The sequence below is a fragment of the Dermacentor silvarum genome, chromosome 5 (genome assembly GCF_013339745.2).
Source record: "Dermacentor silvarum isolate Dsil-2018 chromosome 5, BIME_Dsil_1.4, whole genome shotgun sequence".
Classification (NCBI taxonomy): domain Eukaryota; kingdom Metazoa; phylum Arthropoda; class Arachnida; order Ixodida; family Ixodidae; genus Dermacentor; species Dermacentor silvarum.
In genome coordinates, this window is record NC_051158.1 from 175,321,155 (window position 1) to 175,331,890 (window position 10,736).

The window sequence follows — 10,736 nt, forward strand, 5'->3', positions numbered from 1 at the left end:
ACATCACCGCCCACAATTTTTCAACACCACACACGTGTGGAAGCAGACGCTCCCCTTTCTTGAGGTTGCCGCCACGAAAAAAACTGTTGGCGTCGGTAACCGTCTTGAAATCGCACTGCAGTCTTTGCATCGCTGTTCAGCAAGCACGCGATCTGCCGCCTTCGAAAACGGAGCGCCGTGAGCACGAGCAGCGAAGGAAAGCGCGGGCGAAACAATGTAAACAAAGCGGAGACTGCACCGCGGAGCGACCGCGCTGCTTGAAATTTCCACATTGCGGGCGCTGTCAGGAGGCGCAGCAGTAAAACCCCTATATTTATAAAAGTAGCGCCATTCTTAGATCTTGCCGCCACCGCGCTCACCCCGGCGCTTCCTCCTCGCCCTCTCTTAGCCGCCTCCTGTCACCCCAGCCTCCTCCACTCCCCCATTGGCCAATCCGTGTCACGTGGAAGTTCGCGTCGCGCTTCTGTATATTTTTTTCTTTCCAGCGCGCTCCGACTGCCATTCTCGGGCCTGTGCGACGAAAGTGCTGTACGCACAAACGGATCAAACGTGTTAGGGACAAGAACTTCGTTGTGATGGCATGCAGCTGCGCCTTAAGTTGCCGCAACCGACAAGGCGAGGGCAAAAGGCTTTTTTTGTTTACCATCCGGCGTGCGCAAACGCTTGCTGCACACTTGATATTTGCGCCGTCTCGCATCGTCTTGTTGCTACTTCCAAAACGGCATTATTAAGACCAGTTACTGACTGACGAAGCAAAATCGCGCCTCAAAAACGTCTCCGCAGGGCGCGATCGAAGTTTTCCTCGGATTTCCTCTGGTAGCGCGTTAGCTGTCGTCTGCCACGGCAGGCCCGACGCAGGCAGCGCCACTGTCGATATCGCGCCTCGATCGCGCTGGTCGCGCCGAGCGCGATAGTGGAACGGAAGAGGAGGGAAGTGGATGGCGCTACTTTTTATATATAGGGGCTTTAGCGCAGCAGTAAAGCCCCTTGCGCAGCAGCGCCTTCAGGCGATCGTTTTCTCGGCGTGGCAAAGCGGTCCTCCTCTCCTTCTAGTGGCGCAGCCCTGGTGTCGAGACCGACGCTTGCGCGCATGCGCGCACCTTCGGGACAGCAAGCGTGCATGTTCCCGCGCTTGCACATTGCGCGCCGGCGATATCCGAGGATAGTCGCGAGGCGGCGGCTTCGACGGGCATAACTATATATATATGTGAACAGTGAGCTGGCGTGCGTAGCTGCGGCCGCTTTTTGCCGCGTCACGAGCGCGGATGCATATCTCCCGGTCGCGAGCGCAACAACGCAGTTCTCGTTTCTGCGCTGCGCCTTTTCGTGCCCAATCTTCGTTCTTTTTCTTTTTACGAACGGGGCGTTCTCCCGCAGAAGAGCGTGGCAGAAAGGCGCTCTATAGAATGATAGGCAAGATGAAAATAAACTTATTTCCGTTAAATCAACTGTTTTTTGTTTTGTTTTTTGCCCGTCGAAGCCGCTACCATAGAGAAAGAAATGCAACAAGAGGGGACACTCGGCAAAAACTGGCAACAGGAAACACGTCACCATACGTCACGCTATACTTTTGACACCGAACGTTAGCTGCCGCGAGCATCGAAAAAAAAAAGAAAGTGAACTTAAGTTAACAGGCATTGATTTATTTTTTAAATTATTTGCCGCGAAAACTAAAACGTTTTGCGTATAAATGAACTTAAGCTTTGCGACTTATTTTCCTTGCCTTACCTAGCCACAGGTCAATGACGCGCCAGATACATGCGTCATCCACCAGACAGTCACCCGAAGCCAGCGAGTGCGGCCGCGCGCGCGTTTGAGCGCTCGCCCGCGGCGACCCGTCTGTCCCCCCTTTTTTTTTTGTAAAGTAGCCTGGTTTCGTGGGCTCCCGGCGTATGCTTACGTTCCTTTTGCACTGGGACAAGACACCACTGCACTATTGGATTACGGCAAGGTGAGAAATTTGGTTTCACAGTCTACGACGCATTTAGGCTTACGGCACGGCACCGAGACTTAGGACGCAGTTAGCGAAAAACAGCTCGGCCGTCCTGGCGCAGTTAATTTGAGTTAATGAATCGTGCTGGGACATGTTTCCGAAGCTTCCTAGGGGATTATTGTAACTTATTTTGGTTCTGTTGAGGCACACTAGCCGCGCAGCGTGCTGTGACGCAGTTAGCGAGAACCAACTCGGTCGTAGTGCGCCGTGTAGTGCATCTTACTAGAAGAAGTTTGTGCCGCTTTCTCTGACGCCAGACATTACTGAAGAGTAATTTCGTTACTTTCTGGGTACTCTTGAGGCACGCTGGCCGCACAGCGCGCTGTGACGCAGTTAGCGATAAGCAGCTCGGCCGTGGTGATTAAAGTTAGTTTGGCGCGTAATGAATCTTATAGAGGTTCAAGTTTGTGGCGTTTTTTGTGGCCCCGCAACAACCTATACCTTCTTTCGGTACTCACGCATGTTGAAAACGCGATGGGCGATTACCAAGAGTGATAACATGGGAGTGTGCTGCTGGCGCCGGCAGAACGCGCGAAAGATAACGCCGAGGAACATATCACACTTGTAATTCGAAAATTCCGTCTTCTAAAGGACTGAAAGCAGGCTTTGCACCCACGCATTTGTCTTGAGTGCCTGTTGCGTCCGTCTCTGTGTATGTCACGTACCGTCGCATAACCTAAGGCCAAGTTTTGAAAACGCGAAGTCGCCCGTGTATTTGTGTTGCCAAAGTGCAGGAAGTAATGCCCGGAAAGGGGGGAACGCTTGGAAATCAGATGTTTTCATATATGTTTGGGATGAGTCGGGTATTTCCTACGCCATGTATGTAAAAGCGAATTGCTTTTGTTTGTAATGCCGCTCATTCACCGCTTTCGCACGTTTCGCCTCTACACGCAGTATTCCTATATCTAAATACCAAAATGACTCATGCTTGTAACATGCTGCTACGTGCTTGCAAATGTAACATGCTTGTAATTTACTTTTTTTTTCAGCTGGTGCCGTCCGGTGGAGCTTCGTACAGGAACTACTGCCTTACCTGCTGGTGTCACAACGTTGGATGAACGCACAAAAAGCGCGGAACGAGCTTTTATATAGCGCAAAATAAATATTTCCACATTGCACAAAAGGTCTTGCGTCTACTTTGTGAAATTGCACGTGGCACAGATTCGATGGGACTTTACGAGATCGTTCGCAATCATTTTTACTAAATAATAAACCAATTCTGCACGAAGAGCAAAAAAAAAATTAAATAAAAGGAGGGGGGGGGGGGGGGGTCGCAGCCGGCGTGCTAGCTTGCGTTCAAAATACGCGCGCCCAAAACCGAAACCGGAAGTGATGTAAGTGATCGACACCGACCGCTTGGCACGCTGCAGTCAATTCGGCCGCTGGGCTCTATGGGAGTGTCCCCTCTTGTTGAATTTCTTTCTCTATGCCGCTACAGTGACAATCGCAAGAGGGGCACCTCGCGGCGACACTGGGATATCATCGGCGCGGAAGGAACAAGCGCGGAAACATGCACGCTTGCAGTCACGGAAGGACGCGCATGTGCGCAAGCGTCGGTCTCGACACCAGGGGTGTGCCGCTAGAAGGAGAGGAGGACCGCTTCGCCACGCGCTCGCGCCGCCCGCAATATTTTGTGGCCGAGTGTACCTTCGCCCGCTGCTTGCTGCCAGCGTTTTGACAGTCGTTGTCTGCAGTCATTCAGTGTGATCTATTCATGTTTGTTTGTGCGCGCTCACACCACGCTTGTTCATTCAGTTCGTAATAGTCGGGCCACATTTTCCAACGCACGCTACACATGCAATGCTGCCCGGATCGGCAGTGCAGCGCTACAGGTGTGTCCCTTCGCACGTGCTGCCCACGGGAAGCGCTTCTCATCAACACCACCGTTTCACAGGCGCCTTCTCGTGGTCATCGAGTCTCTCTTCATGTCGGTCTACTTACGCCGCAGCACACCTGCTTACTTAATCAGCTCATGTTTACTACAATTCATATTGCTACCAAAGCCGCTCACCTTACTTCGTATGGCATTGCTGTGTTGCTTTCGCATTCATTGCTTCGCCCTTAGGGCGAAACTGTGACCTTTTTTTACGGCTCAAGCTCTTCAAGACGACATGATCGACTCCCAGCGATCTGCCAAGTACCACCCGATGGTCGGCCCTCGGAAAATATTGCTTGGGCCGTAACCCCAAGATCGTCTAGAGAGCGCTCAATAACCGGCAAAGGCAAGCCATCAAACGCGTTTTCCACATCAAGAAGCACAACGAGTGCCACTTCGCCAGAGCCTCCGCGGTGCTTAAGGAAGGATACAACGTACAAGATGGCGTCAGCAATGCACCACTGAGAACGGAACCCAGTCAGCAGTTCGGGAAATGCTCTTCAACATTTGCCGCTGCTTGGACGCATCGTCGCTGACTGCTCTGCCTGTGGGTCAGTCAGACAGATGAAAAAGTTGTCTTTATCTGATAATTTATCAAGCGTATAGAAACATTACTTTAGACAGTCGATCGGTTGCTGAGGCGATGCATGGCTACAGTGGTCTGGTAAATGCTGCTCCGTGATCGATGCTGCATCCGATATCGTCGCTAACGGCACAGCTAGCATAATTTGAAAATGAAGCGCTGTAAATATTTCAAAATATTGCGCACTGTCAATGACATTTCTCGGTCGAAACTCGAGGTTCACATGAAGTGGTGGTACGTAGTTAGAAGTTCTTCCTTTTTTGTCAACTATAAGGGGGAATGGCCGTATCGCTGACATATTGCGGCTTCGCATTACATCTATCTGCTTTCAAGGAACCAATGTGGGCTAGTAGTCTACGAGCACTATGTATCTCGCTGTTAAATTATGGGGTCTTACTTGCCCAAACCACGATTTGATTATGAGGTACGCGTAGTGGGGGGCTCCGGAATATTTTCGACCACCTGGGGTTCTTTAACGTGCACCTAAGTACACGGGTGTTTCCACATTTCGCCCCTACCAAAATGCGGCTGCCGTGGCCGGGATTCGATCCCAAAACCACGTGCTTAAGAGCTCAACACCTTAGCCACTAAGCAACCACGGCGGGTTATCTCGCTGCGTCCCGTTTAAATTTGCGCCTTAAGACCATGTTTCATAATACTGCTATATATGCATGCGAGTACTGGAATAGTTCTGGTCGTTTGCGTCCATGTTAGAGAAAGAAATATCTTGGGGAATCATTCGGTGTCGGCCACAGCTCTTCGCCGCATAATAAGTGGCACTGTATACATTCATTTTTTTTCTTTTTGTTCACTGATGGTCTCTGCCTTGTTACAGTTTGGAAGTGGCAGCCATGCCTCTGATGCTTGTGCACAGCTGACTAAGCAAGGGATGCTGCAAGGCAGCAGTTACATGCGTTTGCCTTTAACGCTTGAATTTGAACAGCCGACAATGGTTTTGCTAGGCGCCTGCAGCCTGGTAATCTTCGTGTGTGACAAAACCGGACTACAAGCGCATCAATGGGCTTTTATTTAACTTATTTATTTTTATTCACAGTACCTTATATTACTGGCTCCTCATCGTAGCATAGTGTAAGGGGGGCGTTACATGGTTAATTATAACATAACATATCCCAGGTAGCACACAAATTCTTCAAAACGTCGTATTAATGGATTCAACGTCTAAAATACATTTTTGACCAATATCGACGCTTCAAAAACGTCGCAGGCACGACAGCTTAAAAACGAGGGTTGAATACGTCTTGAAAACGTTTCCATAAGACTAGCCGCATCTGTTCAATTACATAGCGTACCGGGTTTTCGAGGGCACCGTTTTTGGCGGGAGAATTCGTCATTTATCCAACCTTACGCAAGGTGGCGATACCGTCGTCACATCGGTCACATGACCACGGTGTACATGTCCAAGCTTGCAGCCGCGGCTGCCGGCTTCCGCGTGAAACAGGCCCGTGCATAGTTTCGTATTTGCGCTTGGTTTTGCTGTCGTGTGGTTCTGCCTGTTTTCGGTTGTGCTGTCCTTTGTCATTGTTATGAGTGAAAGGAAACGACGACGACAAAGTGCGCGCGGGTTCTTTCGCGATTTGACCATGCATGTGAGTGATCTCGCCAAATCAGCGATGGCCCAGTGGTATTGGGCCACGTATGGCGAGCACGTCGCGAAATGCTTCGTGGCGACACACGCGGCTAGTCAGCGGGAGACTGAAGACAGCAGGCCGACGTGCCGGACGCCGACAATCAAGGCTCTAAGGAACGCGGCCGTCCATGGAGCTGCCGCCCGACCGTTGCCCGTCGCCAAGGCGTTCGGCAGCGCGAGTACTGCAGCTTGGAGCGTGGCTTGGCCTGCTGTGCACTACCACTTGCCGCGAGCATTGCGGATCGCGGGCAAGGAGTCTCCTTGGTCAGTTGTTCGGCGGAGCACCGTTCGTGGCCTAGCTAATGGCCGCATATGCATCGAGCACTGCGGTTCGCGCGCAAGTTGTCCGCTGGGCAGGCTGACCATTCCTACAACGTGCACTGCGGCTCGGATGCAGGCTGACCGATGAGCGCCAGTGAGTGGTCGTCTCCAGTTCGGTCCGGTTCGGTCGCTCCGCATCGTCTCCAACATCGAGGCGGTTCAGACGTCGTCACGTCATCGCCCCTCACTTCGGCAAGCCCTCGTCTCATGCACACGTACCGTACCCTGAGCTCTCCTGACTGTTTCTTTCTCGGACTGCTATCAACCCTAGCTGTTCTAGCCTTGTATGTATGTTGTGTCATGTGGCGTAAGGTTCTGTGTGGTTGTAGTTTGATTTTATAGTTTTCGTAAATGTAGTTTGGTTTTAGTTTTCATAAAGGTAGCTTGGATTTTCCCATCACGAGTTCAACTGCTTTCTTTGCGTCCTTTTCCTCATCGCGCGGCACGACAAACAAGTTTGATGAATGTCCTCGTGATTTCCTTTACACTCATGCAAGTATTGCAGTGTTGTGCTGTCTTATTCGACATTGCGTGCGCAGTGATTTGTTTGTTTGGTTTTAATTTGTTGAGCAGCTTAGTTTTGCATTAAAGAGCGCCGAGTGGAGGGCACTAACTTGCTCTTCAATCTGATTCTCATGTCGCTATGTGAGGAGCCTTTTCGGTGATGTTGTATTTAAGGCGTTAAGCTCAGTATGAGGATGAAGGTCAGAAGAAATGTTGCTTTTGTGTGCCTGGCATTGGGATCCGCCGTCAGGAGAGAAACTATCAAGTTTGGCAGGATGCGAAGAAAGGCGGGAACTCTCCGCACTTTTCCTATATCCTCTAGACAGCTGTGATCGCAGTATTTCAGTTTCCCGTTTGCAAGAATGTTGCAGACAAGAGAACTGACAAACAGCCTCTTTGTTAATGATTCATTACGGGTATGGCAGCGCAAGAGATGAGGTCAACTGCCCGTCCTATCCCCTTGCCTTGTGCTACAGTGCACCCATAGAATATTGCGTACCACACCGTGCTGTTATCGCTTGCGATTCAGGTTCTCTCGATTGTGTTTTGGCACATTTTATCTTACGTTATTGGTATTTCACGGACTTTAGAGGAACTTCGTTTCCAATGTGACACGGGCAAATTCCATTTTATTTGGCACCTCGGCATTGTTGCGATATATTGCTCTGCTTATTGGAGCTTTCTTCTTCTTATAGTTTTTCTAGTTCGCGAATGGATAACGCATATACGCTGCATAACACGCTAGTGGATACTGCATATGTGAATCGTGAATCCCCTTGTCGTAAAATATCCTGTTACTCCAGGTAGTTATGATTATTTGCAGTTTGTGACTGGTGTCGGACTCTACGCTGCGCGGCCTTCGTGGCATTTAGTCGGCCGTCTGCTGAGTTCCTGCGTGTGCTAGTGTACGTACGGTGCTTGAGAAGTGCTCGCGCGGTTCTTTCGATTTGTGCGCTCTTCGTGCACTTCGCGCAACAGCGCATGCCGCGGTTCTTGGTCATAGGCTCCGTACAGTGAAGTTTGCTTCGATTGCTGCACCATCTGTCGCAGCGCCGCCAACAATAATGAGACGGCCAAAGCGCGCGGGGGTATTCGTAGACGAGGCATCGATGGTGCTGTTCGGTCTTTTCTGGCGTTGAGACAATGTCATCCTTCAGCTCGACTTATTCGAATCCATTGACTGAAAGCGTACGGAAAAGGAAGAGGAACAAGTGCTGGTACTGCTGCGTAAGAAACTGCCACAGCCACAAAGGCCAGCCTGGCGTGAAATTGGACCGATTTCCTGGTCGCCCGTGGGAGCAAGAACGACGAAAAAGATGGATTGTTGCTGTTCGAAGAGTTAAGTAATTGTGAAAACAGCGTTTTCCTAGTGTCAATGTAACAATATATATGCTTTAAGGTCTAGCCAGGTCTAGCTGCTTGAGGTTCTGCAACTGTATTTGTGTGTTTAGCGCAGTTGGAAGTGTATGGAGCACGTTTTGCACAGCAAGCTTGCGTAGCGGGAAATCTTACGCGCGAATTTGCGCCTCAAATGCTCTTGTACACTGCATGCGAATCTTTGTTGATTTGCTTGCATGCTTGCAGTCTGGTAATTAACTGTTAAATTGCGTTTTTCTGTGATACTTTCAGGGAAGAAAGTACACTCGGTTTGCGTTGATTTTGGGGGTTGTGATGATGCAAGTAACATCTAAACTTCAAATGCCTTCACCAAGTGGCGCCCGCCGTGAGACTGCTCTCTCGTCAGCGCTTTGTGGCGTGTTTGCTTCGTTTACCGTCTTGTGAAGAAGTCATTTGGTTACTACATGTGCGCTCTTGCTTGCGGTCGCATGCATAGGGCACTGTGTCGTCAGTATGAACTGCGTAGTATTCGCAATCATGCTCCTTTTCTTCTCTTCGGCGAGAATGACGGCTCGCCGTATATGCCGAAGCAGACGAGCAGGACATGCTCCAAACACTTCGTGAACGGCGGAGTAGCCAATAAAGGAAAAATAAACACCTAGAAACGCTTCATTTATAGATTTGCAAAAATGCGTTTCTGCGCACGTCGGCCACGAAATGAACGAAATACTGTAAATAGCAGGGCTGCAGTTGGACATTTCTATGACCACGCACCGGCAACGTAGCAAAAACGACGTGTAATCACCGAATGTCGATTTGGGACTGTTGTCATTAAAAAAAAACGACACGGTAGCATAATCTTGGTTTGAGCTAGTTGTAATGCGCCGCAAGCTCGCGTCCTGTTTGTGTGTTCTTCGTCTTCGTTTAACTTGCACCGCAGATATTCCTCCAATAAGTCGTGGTAGCGTGTGCGCTTCCGCTTATGCGTCAAAACCACTTGCTGATATAAAAATGCATGCATGTTCGCCCTACCTGCAAGGAAACGTCGTACACTTGTTTCCCTTGCTGAGAGTAACCGACGGCGTCCTCAAGTCGGCGCCGTCGGTCTCCTTCACGTCGTAAACGTGGCCCGCCACATACAGCTTGTCTCCTTTGTCGAGTATAGGCGCACGAAAGTAATTTTCAATACAGCTTATCGGCTTAAAGCCGCAAAACAACACACGCTACAATTTGAACGTCACGCGTGCGTTGAAACACGTTCAGTCGCTGCCGCGGGGCTCGGAGCGGCCGTCTCAGTGTTTCACATTCCTACCACTATTGGCGCTGCACGGCGAAAGAAATTAGAAGGGAAAATCTGTACGATAACACAAAGGGCAGTGCCTTGATATTTGAGGTTCGAGCCGGTTGCCTAAGGACGAAAACATAACGGAACAAATATTCGGAACTAGATGAGACATGTGTATGCTGCAGTAAAGATCCAGAGACCACTCAGCACATCCTAATGGAATGCGACGGGATCCACCCAGCGAAAACAGTAGGTAACGTGCAACTGCCAGAAGCGCTTGGGTTTAAAGTGGAAGGAAACATAAACAGATCAGCCGTAGAGATCAGCAAGAGACGATTAGAGTACTGGTGGAAAAAAAGCAGGGAAAAGATGGATACGACCTGATCTCTTAAAATCATAGGCAGCGGTACAAGCTAAATTTTTGAAAAAGGTATACAAAAATGCGAGATAAAAACATGTGTAGTATACCTGATTAAATCAAGCAGGCTAGGTGACTATTTGTCGCCACCCCGTTTCAAAGGGGATGCCAATAAATCATCATCATCATCATCATCATCATCATCATCATCATCATCATCATCGTATTCGGTTGTAGCGCCCTCTGTTCACTGTACGGAGCCTATTGTGCAACAAACTTTCCTAGCGTACATCTGGCAGGGCAGAGGAGCCTCTATTTAGGCATGTCAGCGCACTAAGTAAATTGAAGGGTCCATGTGATGGGTTTTTGCTGCTTAGAGTCCATGTGATGGGTTATTTACACAGCCATTTTAACCATGGCAGTGCGGAATAAATTCGTGCATGATAAGTTGCATAAATTTGTGCCTGCGGGGAGGTCTAAGTACAAAATACGGTTACAGGGCAACAGTGCACCAATAACCTCAGACGTATCGGACGACTGCATTGTGACTGAATGTGGTGTCTTGAATGGTAGTGAGCAGTTGGCAGGTGACTTAAAAATTGATAATGCTTGAAGCGCATAGCGGCTTTAACTATTCTTGCTCCCTTGCAATGTGCCAACTAATGGTTCTCTTTCAGTACACTGGCATCAGCACAGCGGCCACTGGTGAAAGTGCGGGCGAACACATGAACATGCATAGGGACATCTTCCCTCATCTGCTTTAAGGGGCGTTCTCCAAATCGCTTAAGAAATGCAAGCAATCACACTGCTAGCACAGGAAGGGCGAGTGA

At 49.6% G+C, this 10,736-nt stretch overlaps 1 long non-coding RNA gene across 1 annotated transcript; it reads left to right on the top strand.

Annotated features, from left to right (window-relative positions):
• The first annotated feature begins 1,512 nt into the window (after nucleotides 1-1,512).
• LOC125945235 (uncharacterized) lies at nucleotides 1,513-3,116 on the top strand. Its single transcript, XR_007466725.1, has 2 exons — nucleotides 1,513-1,951; nucleotides 2,983-3,116. It is a non-coding gene; the product is annotated as an uncharacterized LOC125945235 (long non-coding RNA).
• The last annotated feature ends 7,620 nt before the right edge of the window (nucleotides 3,117-10,736 follow it).